General features: G+C 27.6%; 1 long non-coding RNA gene across 1 annotated transcript; it reads right to left on the bottom strand.

Moving 5' to 3' along the window:
• Window positions 1–100: 100 nt before the first annotated feature.
• LOC111618444 lies at window positions 101–22,140 on the bottom strand. The gene is made up of 3 exons (XR_002755578.1): window positions 21,998–22,140; window positions 21,842–21,888; window positions 101–345 (listed from the first exon to the last, which is right to left on the bottom strand). It is a non-coding gene; the product is annotated as an uncharacterized LOC111618444 (long non-coding RNA).
• Between the last annotated feature and the right edge of the window lie 141 nt (window positions 22,141–22,281).

Raw genomic sequence — 22,281 nt, 5'->3', positions numbered from 1 at the left:
GGACCTTAAAGCGTCGAGAAATGCAAAAAAGTTGGGTTTTTCCCCCTATATATATGGATGTTAGTGTGTGTGTGTGTGAGGGATACGATTTTTTTTTACCAACTTTAAAATTTAATAACTCATGTAGCTTTTGTCGAAATTTTCTGACATTTTTCAGAGAGGTTTGAGTATTAGGTAGAAATGTTTCTAGAAATTTTCAAGAAAATCAAACCATTGGTTTGGGAGATGGGGCTCACCTCTTTAATATCGCTCGAACCAATCTGAAGACTTCAAGTTAATGGTAGCAATTATTAGAGATGAAAACAGATACAGAATCTCAGGAAAGTCCAGCAATAACGTCGCCAGCTTTTTAAAATATTATTTATTATAGTAAAATATTATTTTATTTTTTTATCATAATATAGTAAAATAAACACAATTAAACTAATTATATTCTTATATTAAAAATTTAAGAACATAAATGTAATTAATTATAAATTAATCATTCCTGTAAGCATAATTTATCACATAATAGACTATTAAAACGAGTTACTTTTATATTTAATACTAGATTTAGTGAGACATCAAAATTTATTTAGAGAAAATATAAAAGATATCACGGTCATGTTTTGATAGTTGAAGAGCAGTTGGCTTACGAAGATCGATGAAGAAGAGATTAAATGTAAGAAGGCAGCAGGAATGCACCGAGAGGATTGATGATTAAACTTTTTCAAATTCACCAAAAGGCAAAACAAGTGGAAAAGAGGTATATTATTCGAATCACAACAAATTTCAAGCCTCAGAATAAGTAATAATAGAACTTGAGCTTATCGAAGTATTACTTATTATTAACGCTACAGATATTTATAATAAAACAGGTTATATTGACATATTTCTGAAGAATGACAATCAGTTGCATTATTGCCAATATTCTTTATATAAAGAAAGTTAATAAAGTCCTTCCTCAAAAGATAGAATTTTAATCGAGAATGGATTGAAAAGCCATGTTGCTTTATCATGCCATATATCTCTTAGACAAGGTGACGACTTTACATTACAATAACCAGAGATATATCTATCATTTGCTATCCAAAACGACTACAAGAATGATTCAATTCCATTATCAATACCATCAAATTTGTCTCCGTAGATCTCATTAAATTTTATTATTCAGAAAAATCGAATAAAATTCTCTTAGGCATATTCATAAAATATAAAAATTAATTATTTTATATATATATTTTAGCATTTTTAATATAATTTTTATGTTTGTGATTTGATATTAAATTAATAGTAAATTAATACATTCAAACTTGTAAATAACAGCCACTGACGGGAACATAAAAATGACAGTTGTTTTGGGGTTATTTTTTATACCTTTTTATTCGACCGTGAAAAAAATGGCAGTTGTTGGGAGGTGGCCTGTATTAGAGGTTTGACTATATATTATATATTAGAACACAAGCTAATAATTGATCACAGGTATGTTACTTTTTCATCGCTAACTAATGTAAGTTATTATTTTGAAGGGCATCTGCTAAAGATTGGTATTGATATAGATCGGTTGCAAAGCCTCTGATCTATATCAATACCAAATGTACATATTGTATATATATATATACAATATGTTCATTTGGACACTTATACAGACTTATAAAATTTATATAGTATAATGTTAGATACTAGTATTAACGCTTAAAGAACGGCCAAGGCAGTGAAGGCATCAGCTTACTGCCCTGAGGACCCGGAATCGAATTCAGACAATCAGCTTCCCAGGAATTTTTCATAAGCGATAAATTTCGGAAATGTGCCTCATCATCCGGCCGCTCTCATTGTGGGCCTGACCGAACCCACGACGGTTATGAAAAAAACTTTTGAGTAATATTTAATGTATTTTTAATAAAATGTTCGTCCTTTTTAGTAATACTTTTAAAATACCTATCGTTTTGTGGTATTTGTTACCATTTCCCTAACACACGACGTTATTTTTAGTAATATTTGATGTTCCTATAAAATTTGACAACAGCTAATATTTTATATTAAAATAATCTTTCCAAAAAAAGATTTGATATCATATTTACTACTAACTTTTGATATTTTATAATAAAGATTTCATGTTATTTTTATCAATATTTGAACCGTTTCTATAACGTTTTATGTCTCTTTAAAAGTAAGTTTATATTTTTATTTTAATGTTTGATATCATTCTTATTCACATTTGATATCTTTAACATTAATATTTGATATCTTTACTATTAAAATAATATTTTTTTTTTTACATTTTATGTAAATAAGTATATACAAATTGGCTCTAAATCTAATATTTCTAGATATATTCATTCAAAAACATCTAAAAATAGAAAGAGATGAAAGCATATCTTTTATCCTTTCGTCAAATTTTCAGATGAAAAGAACATATTTCTCTTTTTATGCTGCTGTATGTTCAATAATTCTCCAAGAGTATCTCACAAGTAAATGGAGAGAGAGAGGTATAAAAACGATACTGCACACGCTAGTAATGACGAAGTACAACTAGTGTTACTCTAGAAACTTCTTCATTCAGGTATAAGAAACTACTCCCTAACTGTTGAACAATTGAATGAACATCCAATTACTTCGATACTATACACTTACTTCTTAATTTTTTACTTAAAGTTAGTAATTTAATTTCTATTAAAAGGGTCATATAACAAATTTCCCGTACAAAATGTAATTTTTTAACTTTAATAAAATAAATTTCTGTTACATTAAAATTTCTTTANGATAAAAATAAAACCATTTACTTCAATGCTGTCATTTAGTTCTTATGAAAGCATTGACAACTACACTATAATTATAACTGATTAGAAATATTTAAACATTTTTACACTAGTTAAAATGTAATTTTAAATTTAAATAAAGAGAGAAAATAATGTGTATTAGTTTCACGCATGAACTTTTATTGAAATGTTTTTCATTGAAAGAATAATTGGACACAAATCTGTAGAGAGAAGCAAATCATTAACTAGGATAAATGTCAGAATATTCAAGTTAAAATTAAATGAAGACAGGTAAATCTGTAAAGAGAAAGATAAACGCTAGTTTTCTTTTAATTATTTCTTAAAAATTATATAAATATTTTTATTGAAATGTTGTAGCCTAATGATTTGTAAAAATATTTAAGGAATAACTGAAGAGACTAGCAAATAATGCAAGAGTAACTTGATTCTTTCTTAAGGCATATTGGTATTTTTCGTTATAAAAGTCTTCGTTTTAACGTTATAATCTAAACTTTCGTCATAGAATAAAGTTGTAAAGATTGCCAATTGGAGTAGTCATTATAAAGAATCCAATCGACATCGACGTTACTTTATCGAACAAGGCGACTAAGAAGAATGAATTTCGATTTTCTTGCGCTAAAAGGCTTAGAACAATTCGCGAATAATGTTTGCAAGAACACTTCAAATGATGAAAATGAATTATGGAAGAATGTGCATGTTGTATTATTTCAAGATAACAAAGTCTAAATATGTATGATTAAATTCTATTATATGTATACTGAATACATATTATATTCTAAATATGTATTCAGTAGTCTAAATATGATGATTAAATCGATAGAGGCTGATTTATATAGGCCTATCTGTATTTTTAGATTTAAATTGTAAAATTTAAGATTATTAAAGGAACTTGTGCTCGATCGAGTAAAGAAATTTTGGATCGTTATTTGTTAGTAATATTATTTTCAAATTATAATATTATAAGTATAATGAGTTATTGTGCAAATGCTATTTACGATGTTTAACCTTAAACTATTTATAAACTTGTAAGCATAACGGGAAAAACGAATGAATACACTCGCTATTCTAACGAAAACTACTTTTTTAAAGCTATTTTTGTTCTGTAAAATTTTATTTTAGCAAGTTCATTGTGGAAGACTAGGCACACAATAAGATGGCAACGAAACAAGACATATAAGGATGTTCTACCCCCAAAAACTCCTGAGGATTCGATACCGGGACCACAGAGTGATGAGTTAGCAGTTTAACCGCTCGGCCATCCTGTTATCGATCAAATCTGCTATAAAATGACTTTTCAAACAACGTTTCAGAAGTTGTTTTCTTCTAAATTATATTCGCGAAGATATTATGTCGGAAACAGAATTAATAATTAACTAATAGTTATAATAAAAATTAAAAATAGCAAATATTTTATAATTGTGTAAGTATAGAACACATACGAGAAATTACCGCATCTGTATATATCTCGGATGATAATCGTCAAAATTGGCTTTAAATTTCTGATTGATTAATTGATTAATTAACAATTACTAAATAGAATAATAAATTTATTTACACCACATTATATAATGCATATACGAACGTTAATTGAACACAATTTTTATTCAGTAAAATCTAATAAAATACACAGAAAGTTACAGTTTTGAATAAAATTTTAAAGACATCAAATTTATTAAATTCATGAGAATTTATATTCTTTAAACTTTAAATTATTTAAATTGAAATATATTTTGTTTTTGTGTGCGTGTGTGCGTTTAAATTACGAATACTTCAAATATTTATAACAACAAAAATGATTATATATAGTTTTCAGTATTTTAAATGAGTGGAAGATCTTAAATATTTGTGATAGAGATAATTTTTGTAATTTAAATAATATTTCTTTCAATTTAAGTTTTAAATATGTACGATTTATGATTTACATCTTTCATGTATCCTTTAGGATTCCAAATAAGAAATATCCTAATAATTCTGACATCTTATGTTTAATATTTAGATATTAAATCTATGTAGTCTATATAAATATTATGCCTGTCTATATAAATTTATTAGAAGTATATAGAAAACATGCTTCATGCATATAGAAAACATGTTGACCGAAGTGCGTTAAATTTCTCATAGTTTCTAGGATTCTGAGGAAATCATAGGCTACTATGAAATCCCGATATCTCATCCCATCCCCTGATTTTATTTGTCCTATTAACTCCTATACCTCCGTTCTCTGATGGCCGAGTGAATAAAAACTACCGATTACTGGTAGTTTTTATCAGCTATTGGCCACATTGAGTTTTCTGGATTTTCTTCATGAGTCTAACACCTAAATAGGAGCCATTTTTTTTCATAGAAGAGCCTCCCGGGAGTCAACTCATTGCAGATCATCCATATGTTGTGTAACCGTATTCATCCAACCAACTAACCTAAATCCTCTGACTGATCTGCAACCAAATTCATAATTACTATTTAGGATCCTGCGGAAAATTACGTGTTACCACAGAACCGTAACCTCTCCCCTGATTTTATCCTTTTGATACTTTTTAATCTGCGTGTTCCTTATGAATTTCTAAACTCTTTGACAGATTTGGATAAAACTTTTCACAGTTGCTATCTAGGACACTACAGAAAATATATTCTACCATAAAGATTTTGTGATAATCTATATTTTCCGCATCATTCTAGAGAATAAGTAGGAAAAATTTGGTGCAGATCGGTTAGAGAGTTTGGGTTTGTTGGTTTGATGAAAGCTGGATCCCCAATTCCTTTGATGTCATCCCTTTCACACTCTGTGATAATTTAAGTGTACTGCATTAATATAATAAGTAGGCTTTGCGTATCGAAGAATACAAGTAAGCATTGAGTCATAATTAATTATTGTGCAATTAAAAATAACAATTTTAATTAAGAACAAACGGTTTTATCTAGCAATTAATTAAATTTCTGTTAATTATTATAAACTTCTATGCTGCCTATGTTTAAGGCGTTAAAGGCAATCTAAGTTTCAAAATAAATTTTTCAATAATTTTATGAAATCATCAAAATTATTTAGTACAGAAACTTTTCGTCTTGCAGAATTGGATTGTGATAAAAGGCAGTGTTTTTCAATCTTTTTGTTATAGAAGCACATCAACTTGATAATTTTTTCTTGCAGCACCTCTAGTTCTTTATCAATATAGAATTATTGAACTTGTCATATTTTAAGTAATACACAAAAGAAGTGTTATGGTGCTGCTCGCCATTACATTTTGCGGCACCTCTGAAAATGTTATTTTCGCACTCCAATAGAAAATCACAGATGTAAGGTAACGGAACACATAGGGTGTATGTCAAGGAAAAGATGTGTCCCGGGAAAACGTTCTATGGGAAAATGGCCCTATTTAGGTGTTAGACACGTAAAGGGAAACTCTACATTACCAGTCTGTTGATCAGAACCGCGATCAATGTTCAGTGATTTTATGTTTTTATCTACTCAGCCACTGATGGGCTTCTTGAAAAAATAAATGAGCAAAAATTATACTTATTACATTTGTAAAATAGGTATTTAAATTTAAACAATTCCATCATATTTTGAAATTAAGTAAGATATGTTTTTACCGTAAATTTGTGCAGTTGCATTCTTTTATACACTGACTCCATAAAATAACATTACTCTTTCTCTATGTTCAGAACCATTTATTAAAGAAGATATAAGCAAATTCTTAAAGATACAATAGTAATTTTATAACATGTTTCATTATAATATGTCGTAAGAAAAAAAATTCGCTTATGTTTCAAGAAAGATTTTATAACTAAGCCGTGCATGTATTTTTGCTAATCTCTTTCTTAATTTATTAATATTGTAAATGAGAAATTTCTGAAAAAATATACATAGACTATAATAAAATGATCATTAAATTACATAATGTGTAAGGTTTAAAATACGTAAAATTTCATATAATTTTAATATATAAAATACAGCAAAACCTCCGATAACGGCCACCCCTAAATCGCGAGCGATCGTTTTTCATAAACTATTTTTAAGCAAAAATGTATATAAAGTAATCTCTAAACAACAGCCATTTTTAATATAACAGAGGGAAGGTATGGCAATAGGTAAAAAAAAATGACCCCCAGATTTTTACATTTTTGGACTCGGGAACCTTGAAAGATAGAGAAATGTAAAAAAAATTTGGGGATTTTCTGTATGAATGGATGTCAGTGTGTGGGGGGGGCACGATTTTGTTCAGCCTCTTTGAAGCTTAATAACTCTTGTGCTTTTTGTCGAAAATTTCTGAAATTTAGCAGGGTTGTCTGTTTATTAGGGGGATGCTAATAAGTGTTGGTGATTAATGGTCGAGGGGTGGAGAAATAAAGGGGGTCGTGTGTATCTCGGATAGAGTAGGACTTAATGAGGATTTTACTCGTTAATTTAAAATTTTTGATAAAACCCTCCCTGCCCTCAAAATTAAGCTATTTGCCATTTTATAATAGTTAAAAACATAAAAAGTTTTAAAAATAAAATATTATAACAGATGACGCCACCAAAATTTTAAATGTTGCCGGGAAAGTTATGCAACTCGTTACCGGATTATTTTATTCTCTTTTTAGTGGACTTTTTTCAGAGGTTTAGCTATTGCTATATCTTTTAAAATTATACTATTTCTGTACATTTTAGAGTATATATATGTAAGTATAAATTACGAATTCGATATACTGTATTATTATTAATAGTATTAATATATTAGTGATTATAAAATAAGATCAAACAAAGAAAAATCGATAGATCATCAACATCACAATTGAAGCTTCGTGTATGACCTTATTTAGATTTATCCACTACATTATATATTGGATAAATTTGTACAGTAGGAAATTACTAAAATTTTCCTGGGTTTAATTAATATTAAAATCTACTTCATATATTGTAAAAAAATTTTTCCTAACACTGTAATTAAAACAAAATGCATTTAACGTCATTTTTAACATGGACCATGTGGAAACTCGGATATTATTCTGTTAGAGTTTCAGGAAAATTGTACCCTTCGGTGTAATAAAATTTGAGTGATTATCTTTCTATAGCGTTTCACCAATACGTTGCAAAACTCTATTGTATTTATAACAGCGTGAACCATTAAGCATTGGTAGATGGTCGCGGGTTCGCACCTCAACAACGGACATGCCGCATGTAGTTTTGTTCATATGTCTAACACTTAAATAGGAGTTATTTTTTCATGGAAGATCCTCCAGGGACTCGCCCCATTACAGATCGCCCGTGTGTTGCGTGTATTCGTCAAACCAACTAACCTAAACCCTCTGACCGATTTGCACCAAATTTTTTATACTTACTCTCCAGGGCCTTGCGGAAAATATGGGATACCATAAAACAACGAACTCCACCCGTCCCTTAATTTTATCCACACTGTTAACTCCTAAATCCTTTAACCAACCTGGAATTTTCAGTTACTCTCTAGAATCCTGCGGAAAATATAAGGCAAATTTCCTGTTATATATATAATAAAAAACATCTTATTTGAAAGTAATTTTTTAAAAATAAGTCTACATTTTTCTATATTAAATGGTCGAGTAGACATAACTAATTTTAATTCATATCACTCAATATATTAATTATACAAATGTTCTAGATAAACATAAATATTTCTGCAAAAATAAACATGTAGTATATTCATTCATTATTTTAAATATTTAGTCACGCCCTAGATAGATAATTAATTGAATAATTTGATGTTGTTAGAAAGTTATATCCTCCAATATACTCACTTTTTAATTATCTTCACGTTATCCATTTTAGTAACATTTAATTAATTTCTTTGAAAGTTGAACTCATATAGGAGAATTAATGCCGCTACTTTCTTCAAATTTTATTTAAGATAGCAAATAGTTTCTTTCTAGGCGACTTTATTAAAAAAAAGGCTGCATCTGTTTGATACAAAGATCGGCATCTGCAGGTTCTGCACACTTCACTCTTCTAAACTTTCGTCACTTTTGCAGTATTAGTCACTCGGTTTTGGCAAAATTGGGTCGTATTTTCAACTCGCATCACAGGTGTTTTGTGTTAATAAACAGATAAAAAGTTATTTAAATATATCAAATAAAAAACATTTGGAAAAAAAGGGAAATGCGATTGTGTTTTTATGATTGAATTTATTTAACTTTTAAAATAATTTGAAAATTTATTGATCTGCGTAACATATTTATTGTATATATTACGTAAACAGCTAATATATTAATATATTAAACAGATGCAATAAAATTATAAATGAATAAGTATTTATTCAGATTTAGAACATCTCATTAAATTTAGAATCAATATCATCATATAAATTTTGCAAATGTAGATGATGTTTTAAATAATTATATAAAAAATAAAAATTAATTATATTATATAAATATAATATATCATTTTTTATTATAACTTTTAGTATTGTATATTCTTAACAAATGAATAAAAATTTGTTAAAATTAACGAATAATACATGTAATATGAATTTCCATAACCTAATGTATAAGAATAAAAATATTGTTAAATTTTAAATACTTTAATTCAATATTTCATGCTTTTAAATTATTCAATTATCAATAATGGAAGAGTTTAGGTGTCACTTTTATATTCATTAAATTATAAATAATTAAAATTAATATTCTTTAATAGTGATTATTCTTATTTAATATCCTTTCATATTGAATATTTAATAATTAAAAATATTATTATAAATAANTGTAATTAATTATAAATTAATCATTCCTGTAAGCATAATTTATCACATAATAGACTATTAAAACGAGTTACTTTTATATTTAATACTAGATTTAGTGAGACATCAAAATTTATTTAGAGAAAATATAAAAGATATCACGGTCATGTTTTGATAGTTGAAGAGCAGTTGGCTTACGAAGATCGATGAAGAAGAGATTAAATGTAAGAAGGCAGCAGGAATGCACCGAGAGGATTGATGATTAAACTTTTTCAAATTCACCAAAAGGCAAAACAAGTGGAAAAGAGGTATATTATTCGAATCACAACAAATTTCAAGCCTCAGAATAAGTAATAATAGAACTTGAGCTTATCGAAGTATTACTTATTATTAACGCTACAGATATTTATAATAAAACAGGTTATATTGACATATTTCTGAAGAATGACAATCAGTTGCATTATTGCCAATATTCTTTATATAAAGAAAGTTAATAAAGTCCTTCCTCAAAAGATAGAATTTTAATCGAGAATGGATTGAAAAGCCATGTTGCTTTATCATGCCATATATCTCTTAGACAAGGTGACGACTTTACATTACAATAACCAGAGATATATCTATCATTTGCTATCCAAAACGACTACAAGAATGATTCAATTCCATTATCAATACCATCAAATTTGTCTCCGTAGATCTCATTAAATTTTATTATTCAGAAAAATCGAATAAAATTCTCTTAGGCATATTCATAAAATATAAAAATTAATTATTTTATATATATATTTTAGCGTTTTTAATATAATTTTTATGTTTGTGATTTGATATTAAATTAATAGTAAATTAATACATTCAAACGTGTAAACAACAGCCACTGACGGGAACATAAAAATGACAGTTGTTTTGGGGTTATTTTTTATACCTTTTTATTCGACCGTGAAAAAAATGGCCGTTATTGGGAGGTGGCCTATATTAGAGGTTCGACTATATATTATATACTAGAACGCAAGCTAATAATTGATCACAGGTATGTTACTTTTTCATCGCTAATGTAAGTTATTATTTTGAAGGGCATCTGTTAAAAATTAGTATTGATATAAATCGGTTGCAAAGCCCCTGATCTATATCAATACCAAATGTACATATTGTATATATATATATACAATATGTTCATTTGGACACTTATACAGACTTATAAAATTTATATAGTATAATGTTAGATACTAGTATTAACGCTTAAAGAACGGCCAAGGCAGTGAAGGCATCAGCTTACTGCCCTGAGGACCCGGAATCGAATTCAGACAATCAGCTTCCCAGGAATTTTTCATAAGCGATAAATTTCGGAAATGTGCCTCATCATCCGGCCGCTCTCATTGTGGGCCTGACCGAACCCACGACGGTTATGAAAAAAACTTTTGAGTAATATTTAATGTATTTTTAATAAAATGTTCGTCCTTTTTAGTAATACTTTTAAAATACCTATCGTTTTGTGGTATTTGTTACCATTTCCCTAACACCCGACGTTATTTTTAGTAATATTTGATGTTCCTATAAAATTTGACAACAGCTAATATTTTATATTAAAATAATCTTTCCAAAAAAAGATTTGATATCATATTTACTACTAACTTTTGATATTTTATAATAAAGATTTCATGTTATTTTTATCAATATTTGAACCGTTTCTATAACGTTTTATGTCTCTTTAAAAGTAAGTTTATATTTTTATTTTAATGTTTGATATCATTCTTATTCACATTTGATATCTTTAACATTAATATTTGATATCTTTACTATTAAAATAATATTTTTTTTTTTACATTTTATGTAAATAAGTATATACAAATTGGCTCTAAATCTAATATTTCTAGATATATTCATTCAAAAACATCTAAAAATAGAAAGAGATGAAAGCATATCTTTTATCCTTTCGTCAAATTTTCAGATGAAAAGAACATATTTCTCTTTTTATGCTGCTGTATGTTCAATAATTCTCCAAGAGTATCTCACAAGTAAATGGAGAGAGAGAGGTATAAAAACGATACTGCACACGCTAGTAATGACGAAGTACAACTAGTGTTACTCTAGAAACTTCTTCATTCAGGTATAAGAAACTACTCCCTAACTGTTGAACAATTGAATGAACATCCAATTACTTCGATACTATACACTTACTTCTTAATTTTTTACTTAAAGTTAGTAATTTAATTTCTATTAAAAGGGTCATATAACAAATTTCCCGTACAAAATGTAATTTTTTAACTTTAATAAAATAAATTTCTGTTATATTAAAATTTCTTTAAATTAATCTATTAAAATTTTAATACATTCATTTATTATTCTATCGAATTATTTAATGATATTTATGGAAACTTTGAACAAATCTAATAAATTGGTTTTATATAATTGCTTCAGCGTATAAATTAAAAATTTTGTTTTAGAATCTAATTTAAATACGGGAATTATTTTCTAAATTTAAATTTTTAAATATTTTCTTTTCAATTATTAATATCGGCAAGTGAAATTGTTAAAATTTCCATTTATTTTATTTTATTTTTTTAGTTTTATGTAGCGTGATGGTGCGATTAACTTAGTTAAAACTATAATTCTGTTTCACATATTAAACTGAACGTGAAATTTCGCCGATTTTTTTTAATAGGAAATGCGTGTATTTATATTTATTCGTTTTATTTTAAGTAACTCGTTCCCCTTTTGATTGACATCTTTATGAATGTTCTTAAAAGCGTGCCCACTAAGCGTGACCTAAAAGTTTTATAGAAACAATGTGTGGAATGTTACTTTCTCTTTTTAAATATAGATGAAATAAAAATAAAAGAAGTGAGATTTTTATAAATTTTTCACACTTTTTTATATCGGTATACATTTATACACTTCATTTATAATGTTTTTCGTATTGGAAAATACATTAAAATGTTCTTGTGTATTTATATAAAATATTTTCTATTAAATCTATCAATCATGTAATTTTCAAATAAAAAAACAATTTGTAAAGTTTATAAAATAATGGCCACCTCTGAAAAGAGACCCTTTTTTTCCATAAACTACTTTAAAACAAAAATGCATAAAAAATAATTCACCCCCAAGCAATGGCCATTTTTACTATATGTTCTTGGTTTGACTGTATTTAGAAATTTCAGTTAAGCTCATTGTTAATTCGAGCTCTTATGCTGTAAAAACGTTTTTAGTTTGATTTAATTTCGTGTGTTTTCATAGTTAAAAATAGCTATTACAAGTATATATTTTAACAAAATAACTTTTGTCGTCACACGATTTCAGGTAAATATGTTAGGAATACAAATGAGTAAGTCAGTCGTGTACGTAAACCACTTTTTGGATTCGAAATATAATTTACCCCCAGACATTCAAAATGAGATCTTTCTGAATACAAATTATTCTAAACATCAAGTTCTATTATTAATGTTTGCTTACCAAATGTGCAAATTCCAACATTCCAAGACTAGAGTTTCTGCTTGTTCGTTACATTTCGCAATTTGTCATAAATTTTGCAACTTTTGCCATTGTATCTACATTGCTTATTGAATAATAATGCTAATTATCAGTGTCCTTCAGCCTATTTTATACGTCATTAATAAAAATATCCAGAATATCCATCTTCCTTTTTAATTAATCCAGGCAAATTATCCATTTTTAATCCATTGGCTACGAAGATAAAAGTTCTTGGATTCGGTTCAATTCGAAATTTTTATTATTTTATTTTTTTGCTACACCTAGCAACAAGGTAAGATATTTAAAAAAAACGATACTAAATATATATTATATGTGTTATAAGCTAAAATTTTTGCATTGCTCTCATCATTGACTCACATGTAGATTAGGTTGGTTGCTTAGCAACTCTTCTGCGAAATGCCACACCTATTTAAATAAATGAAATTAGTGGATCGAGATGCATTTCTCCTTTTCCTCTTAAGCGAATTCCATTAATTGAACCCGTTAAAAAATACTTACTAACATATACTTACATACTTGATCTTTCCTACTTTACTCAAGAGCATACAAATGATTTTAATTAATTAATGTTTTATGTTATAAACGTGTTTCCCGCAAATTACTGAAAATACCTGATTATAAAATAGTTAATGAAGTATATTATATCGTTGAATTATAAATTTATCTTCTTAAAAATTAATTTGTACTGTATAATTCACTTTTTATATAGGCACATAACACGGAACATCATTTACATTTTCACTGATAAACAGTGCATTTATCGTGTAAAATTTAAATGGAAATTCCTAAAATTTGTTTATTTTATCTTCTATTTTCAGATTTAAATGAAACGAATCTGTGCATTACAACTTTTCCCTTTAAACAAATGACCTATTTATAATGTAGACCTATCGTTTACAGGTTGTTTATTAGAATAAATTTCAATACAGAAGACGAAGTTTCCCATATAATTTAAAGAAACAGATAATTTACGAGTGTTTTTGATGTAATTTATTGATATATACGTATCATAACAATTATATATATTATAAATGACATAAATTTATATTTTATTTTTAAAAATTAATTCCTCAAGTACAGTTTAGCAATTTACTGAAAAATTTATTACAATACGGCAATTTTCCAACAGTCGTATAAGTAGTAAATTTCTTTTGATCCAGTAATTCAAGAATTCTTGGAAATGTTCATTTAAAAATGGTTTCTGTAGTCACTTTATCTGTCTGCCTGCGAATTCTCTGCGAAAGTAAAAAGTCTTGAAAGTTGAATTGTGATTGACACAGCTTTTTATTGAATTTTATATCAAATCAAATTCCTATTTTTGTTCATCTTCTACGTTTTATTAATAGTAGTTTTTAACACTAAATCGTGCTATTCTAGATGTTACGTATAGCGTTATTAAAAAACTATTGTAAAATATAATCCCTCGGTGCTGGCCATGTGGAGTTTTCGGGTTTTTTCATGTGTCTAACACCTAAATTAGGGCCAGTTTTCCATAGAAAGGCCTTCCGGGAGGCATTCCCCTAGGCAGATCGACCATACATTAGAATCAAACTAAATTTCTTGAATATATTAATATATGTACAGTATTTTATAATAGATATATGTGCATGATTTTATAATTAATTAATGCAACGTTGTGATATATAAGTAAGACCTATACGTATTTAATTAGCAGTAGTGCAGTACGTTCATAAAATGTAATTATTTTAAATATTAAATATTATATGATTTAAGTTTCAATTTAAGTGGCTGACGATATTTTTTAAAGTATATCCTGGTGATTGGACATGACGGAAAGGAAGACGACTTAGTTTCTTCGGATTTTTAACTTTTTAAATATTATAATATTAAACTTAATATTGAAACAACTACTCATTCGCATCTTAATAATTCGTTAAAAAATTTTCATTTTAATAAACTCTGTTCATACAATAAGACCGCACACGTTATTGCAAATTCATATGTGATGTGTATAACTACACGAGCTTAATTTATTAAATTTAAACTTTTTTGGGATATTTTTGTCTAAATATCAGTTACGAAGTATATTTTAGACATTAAATAATAACACTAATAAAACTAGATTTTTACATTATATAAATACAATATGATTCGAGCTGTAGAGTTAATAATTGACGATCACTCTGAAGAAACGTAGCAAGAAGGTTTCTCTCGTGTGAACAGCGATGGCAAGTTTTCTAGAGAATGAGAAACGTTCCAGATGTCTCCAAATCGGTCACCAATTAATTACTTTAGTGGCGAAGATCTCCTTTGTTCAGCTGTATTGATGTGGCGATATAGCAACGATTATAGTTCGAGGTAGCTGATATAAGAGAGAACTACCACTATTGAGACCATTCACGAGGTGTCAAGTAAGTAAAGAAATTATTGAATGCTATGCTGATTATTAAATCTCTTTCTATTTAATATTTTGCTTAAAACGTCTAGAAAGCGTTATTTATTTAATCTATAAACTCGGTTAATGTATTTGTATTAAAATATTTTTTAAAAAAAACGTTTTTCCTCGTATAATAATAATGATCTATAGAGACTATTCAAGTGTATAGGCCAGGGGTCTATAAACTAATTGTTGCCTCTTCGAGAATTCTTCGACCTTTTATCGACCCCCCTTTCTTGTTTTTTCCAATATAATTAGTAATAAATAAATAAAACTGATGATCTAATATTAATCCACACGCCGTTTTAATTGAAAAGATCTACTTAGTGTGCAAATTTACAGCATCCTCATCCGTCACGTACACATGATCCATTGAACTAATCATTTTTAATGAACCGTTTTCAATTAATTTTCGACTAATTTTTAACCCCCCAAATGCCTTATCGCATTTTAAGTTAAAACCAGAATGGTGACTTTAATGTGCGGCACATTGGGGATCCATGGTGAAGAAAGGAAGAGATTGAGGGGATGAAAATGTATTTGTATATGCATTACAGGAAAATGACTTAACATTTTATTTATTTATTTTTTCTTGGAATTTCTGGGAAGAGTTTCGATTTTAAAATATTTGTTTGTTTTCGGGAATTATGTTAAATGGAAATGTCTTAACGCATTAACATTACTCGAAGCCTCGTCGATATTCTGCTTCGTTATTTCTAGTAATAGTTCGTTGGAGTTGATTTATCTTAATGCATTAGTATCTACACTTCTAACAGCTTTCACTTCACAATATTTAAATAAAGAAAAATCGATATAATGTAGGCCTGCAGAACATAACGAAACTATCAATAAATAGTAAAACCATTTTTTTACACGCATTTAAATTCGTTTGCTTTAATTATAATTAAAATTAACAATTTTCTTTATATTAATTAATGTTACGAAGTATTTTCTTTTTATTACGCTCATAATGTATATTATAATTAGGCTACTATTTTTTTCTATGCAATTTTAATCTTCTTTCATTAATTGAAATTTTTATTTTTAATTCGATTTAAAAATATACCAAATTAGAGTGAAGCCATTAAGTGAATTAATATATAATTAATTCCAAAAATAATCTTATTATTTTAAGTGTAAAGTATCTAACAAAATAATTTGGTCGATAGAAAACTTTGAAAAAAAGCTACTTTTTAACATTTATAAATCCATTTTTTTAAGTATCTAGATCTATACAGTATTTTTATAATAAGGCAATTTTATAACTTGGTAAAGTATCAAAATTTGCCTTTATATTAAAATGGCATTGATTATATTGATTAATAAAATTGTGTATAGATGCAAAATAATGATTTTTTACTCCGTATCATATCAATTCTCAGGTGAAATTGAGAAATTGGTGCAAAAAATTAAAGAAGTGAAACGTTTTCAATGATTTCTTGAGAGCATTTTTAATTTTAACATGCTAAAATATCACATTCCATTGATACAGATTAGATTGGATTAATTAATAAGAGCATCGCAACATATGGGTAATCTGCCAAGGGGTGTCATCGGGAGGATTTTCTACCGAAAACGGGCCCCTATTTAGGTGTTAGTCACGTGAAGAAACAGGAAAAACTGCACCCGTTGATTAGGAGCGAACCCACGACCACTAGTGTTCAGTTTTATCCACTCGATTACTGGTGGGCAGGATAGAGACAGGGCGTTAACTATCTTTTCAATCAGTTGTCATTTGCGAACTTTTGAAATATTACATTTTTCTTTAACTAAATCGAATATTAAGTAGACCTTTTTGTATCACGATCAATAACTGCACTAATCAATGACTGAGACCATCGTCGAAATCGAACAAAAAACACAAAATGCAAAGTAATAAATCAAACTAATTTTAAATTTAATTAAATTATAGTTAAATCTAGTATATTCTATTTCATTGGAATTTTCAGGAGAAAAGGAATCGAGTTACCTTAAAAGTCAGTACTTTTAGATAACTGTAATTGTAATTTGATCATGGAAAATCTTTTTAACTTTCCATTAAAATTTAGGATAAAAGTTTAAATTATTTTTTAAAATTAAATTGTTATTAACTAACTTATAACATATAAAGAATCATTATTATAAAATTCAGATATTTATGAAGAAATATGAATTTCTTTGGTGATAATTTCATGAAAACCTAATTGAAATCATAAGAAATTATCAATACTTTTGTGTTAATTAGTTTGAATTATCAATTTTTAAACAAGCACAGTGTCTGATTTATTTAATATCTCTACAAAAAGTAAATGAGAATAATATACATGGTAATTTTTCTTTCAGTTGAAAGTTTAATTTAAATTTCGAGAGTTATGCAAGTCTAATGTCGACGATAACTTCTGATTGCCCAGAATATGATATCTGTAATAAAATGATGTAAGAATTTTATTTTTTATGCTGCAAATAGACAGATATTGTGACATCATAGAATTCTTATCTTAACATAATCGCAATTCTTTTTTATGTAGCTTATTTGTCTCTTCCTTCCATCAAGTAAAGAGATGGCTTTGCCACTCCGAGTGAAGCGATTTTCCTTTGTCTCCAATTATGTTCTTATCCATTAATTCTCCATTTGAGTACAAATATATTTGATAATTAGAAAGGTAAAAATCTACTGTGACCGAGATTTAAATCTGAGATTTTCTGGTATAACTACGATCTCCTTTTCTACGCTTCCGTGTGGGCAGATTTCCAATTATATTAGGAAGTATAATCTTTATATTGAATAATTGTAAGAGATCACTGCAAACTTTTTTACATGGATAGATCAATTTTGATTTTAATACGGTTTGGTTTGACGGGATACGGAAACGCAACACATGGGCAATCTGCCAAGTGGGGTACTTCCGGATAGACTTTCTACGGGATACTGGTCCATATTTTGGTGTTAGACGTGGAAAACTACACGCGGTCAGCCCGTTGGTGTGGTGCGAACTCACGATCAGTGTTCAGTGATTTAAGCCATTTAATGAGTCGATTTTAATAAGGAGCTAAGAATTAAGTATATTTCGTGCGATTTCTATTTTAAATACAATACTAAAATAAGTCGTACAGATGTGTGACTTAGAAACGTTTCCGTTTAGTTCATTGTAAAAAACATTTTATTTATTTTTATTATTTATTAAATTATTTTCTAACTCTTTCTAACTCGCGCATTAAAAAGATTGTTAATGAGTGTGATCAGGATCTCTGAGAAGTCGAGAGAAACTTATACAGTATTATAATCCTAAACATACACAAACACTGAATAATTTGTAAAAAAATATTTTTGAGACCTTCGTAAATGTGAAAGGTCAAATGGCCTCCTGATTCCAATTAGCTTTTACAGTTTCATATTAAAGAATTAAATAAAGTAAAATTGATTTATTTGAATAATGTGTAATTTATAGGCCTATATTATATCCTCAAATGTCTGATAAAATGAATATGTGAAGCTGTTCACCTGGTCCATCTGCAGTCAGACTTTGAAGAAACAAAAACTAGTTTTAATTAAGTTGAAATAAAGGGGGACTAAGGCACACGCCCCTGTCGTTTTACCGAGAATATCACTCAATTACTTTAAAATTTAGATAAGATTAAATAACTTAAGTAATTTTAAAATAATAGAATAACATTATTCGATGCGATATGCATTATTATATTTATTTTTATTTTAAAGAAACAAAACTCATTGAGTTGGTATCAATGGGGTGCTACAGCACCATAAGCATCTCTCTGGATACATCCATGCATAATACGCCTTCTAAAATGCGACTATAACTTTGAAACTTAGGAATATTTAGCCTTAAGATTATTATAATTTGATTTTTAGTTCTAAATTAGATATAATTCTTGCAAGATTTTTGCTCTCTTAATCGTTATCATTACATTGTTTTTATTCATAGAACCAAACCTCCAACAACGGCCAACTCTTAACGGTGGTTGAACAAAATTGCATACAAAATAACCTTCAAACAACGTATTTTTTAAGTTCCCGTCAGTAGCCGTTGTCAGAGGTTTGACTGCATTATTATTTATTAAAATTTACTGTTTTTAAATATTAAAAAAAATTCTTAAAATTCATGTATTTTACTTCAGAGATAAATTGATTTATTGCATCCATTAATTTTAACAATGTTCACATAAATCTAAAAACTGTTCAGCAGTTTAGTAATGTACTTAATTATCTTTTAAATTTACTCGAATTTACTTTGTGATTTGCATAAATAATTATTAATATATTTATATTTGCTGCCATATTAACAGATTTTAAAAAAGTAAGCCAAATTTCTGGAAAAATCATTTATCTTTAACGTTGTAAAAAGTAATTAGTAGAGTTATCCGCATAAATGCACATTAAAAAGCATCATGTAAATTATCTTCTACTTCTTTATACCTCAATATCTTTGATAATATATCTCAATGTCAAATTCGAGAAAACATTAAATCTGACATTCTTGTATTGACTTGCATTCCAGGAATTCTTTTATGATAGATGAAAAATTTAATACTGTTATATATCACGGTTATTTTAAGAATAAAATAATAATTATTATATCTACAGTTTTGTAATTTGAGTGCCATTAATAAAAATTTGAAACAAATTTTATCCTAATTAGGAAACTATTAAAATGAAAGATAATTGATTTATCCTACAAAATATTTACAGTACAAATTTTCTTAATTCTCAGAAATTTTAGAAGTATTTTTAATAAGAGAAAACGGAAAAAGGAGAAGACATAAGAATGTTTCTTGATTGGCTTTTAATGCAAGAAATTTTAACAGAAATTTCGATATTGCTGCAAAAGAATTTTCCTTAAACTTCTTTGTGAAGATCCCTCATTCAGTGGCCGAGTGGATAATACTAAACACTAATTGTGGGTTTGCGCCTCACAAATGGACTGACTACGTGGAGTTTTCTGGGTGTGTAACAACACCTAAATATCAGCAATTTCCCTTAAAAGTTCTCCCGGAGGTAAATCCCCTTGGCTCTCGATCACCCACGTGTTGCATTGCCTTGTCCCATAAAACAAAACTATCATTTATTTTATTTTATTTTATTTTTTGGTCCCTTGCTATCTTCGAGATAAATTTTAGCGTGTTAAAAATAGCCGAAAGAAAAATATTTTTACAGAAACTGTTATTAAAATGAAGAATATCGTATTTCATATACTGTTAACATAATATTATTTTAGAGATGTTATTAATGCTTCTTTCTTTTCTTCGTTTATTCTAAGCTTTTACAATATGAGAAATTTAATATTATTATTTTTTATTTTTTAACGCAAAAAGAGTGTATTATTTTTATTTTCAGCTGATTAAAAAAAAGGTCATTCACCTGAAAAAATTTTTGCATGTCGCTATTTCACTTCTGTCACGAACATTGACATTTATTAAAGTAGTTTTTATCATTTCCATTAATCTTTACTATTTATCATGATGATCATATTAAATTTAATGCAGAGGATTGAAGAAAGAGGTTAATATAGAAACTAACCTTAATATTAAATTTTTATAATCATAAAAAGATTTACTGTTATTTTCATTTTAATAGAAGTAATGTCGATAGTTGTTTACGTAAAGATAGAACATAAATATGACGATAAAAATATAATTTTAAACGAAAAAGTAGGTTTATACATACATTTTTTCTTTGTTTTCATAAAGTGTTTAACATTATACAAAAGTAAATTTCTTGAAATGACTTTTAAATTCAATAAAATGAGCAAATTAAAATGATTTTAGTTGAGTTTCAATGCCATTCTATAGTCGTATAGAATTTAGAATATCAACAGAACTGTATTAAATTAAATTTGAACAAACAGTTCTATTCTTGTTCTGTTTGTCCCTTTTGGATAATTTCATTGCGCATGCTGCTACTGATAAGAGAATTGTTTACCATAAATTATGGGCCACTACCCTAGAGAGATAGCAAAACATAAATAGATACTCATACTCTACTGAACATGTTATTGTTGACATTTTTCTGTTCTAAAATTAAAAGAATTTAGAAATTTTAAAGATTGGAAAAAAAATGTTGCATTAACCATAAATTAAGTGCACTTTTCAAATATTATCTAATATGTATAATTTATTGTACTGGTAATCTTCTATTTCATTTGAGCACTAAAATTTATATTATAGAACTTTACAGACACTCTAAATAATTCTGTAAAGGTAGCAATTTTCTGTTACGTCTCATAGAAAATTTTATAGTATGATGTAAAAATACTGCTAGAGATTATGATGATTTAATGCAAACTGAAAGTAATTTTTGGCATTTACGTAAAATAATCGGCACTTTTAATCTGAAATTTAAGTGTTTAAATCATCTCATGGCATTACTAAAATAGTTAAGCTTCGACATTAACATTAAAACATTAGGAAAAAAATCATTTTTTATCAGAGAATTACATTAATTTAAAAAACTACGAATATCTTTTTTTTATTCAGTAATTACTTAATAATAATAAGAATGAGAAATTTGTCCTTACCTGAACATCAGTTGATCAATGCTTGGAACAATGCCCGTTTGATCTGTCTGAAGTTGAAAATATTATCATTACCGATATGCAAAATCGATCAACAATTTTATTATTTTTTAAAAATAGTTTCTATAAAATTAATTATAATAAGAAGAAAAAAAGTACATTTTTAATGCCTAAATTGCTATTTCCATTACTGAACGTTTGATGTATCGATATACTCATTAAACTTCAGCTTTTCATATTAGACTAGCGTTAAATCGGGGTAAAAATAGCGTAGACGGTAAAATGCGTTTATAACGATTAAGTATCGAGTAATTGGGAAGTATAATGAAAAGTTGAAAACTTTGTTGGGTTCCTTGACTAGTTTTAAGTTGATTAAGTGCAGGAGTTTGTGCTAAGAGAACTCCACACAGTGCCAGCCCGACGGAGCAAGCGCTGTGGTTGGT

The sequence above is a fragment of the Centruroides sculpturatus genome, unplaced genomic scaffold (assembly GCF_000671375.1).
Source record: "Centruroides sculpturatus isolate CEXI.00-Female unplaced genomic scaffold, Cexi_2.0 scaffold5, whole genome shotgun sequence".
In the NCBI taxonomy this organism is placed as follows: domain Eukaryota; kingdom Metazoa; phylum Arthropoda; class Arachnida; order Scorpiones; family Buthidae; genus Centruroides; species Centruroides sculpturatus.
Note: the sequence above shows the minus strand (reverse complement) of the source record. Positions and strands in the feature narration are given on the sequence as shown.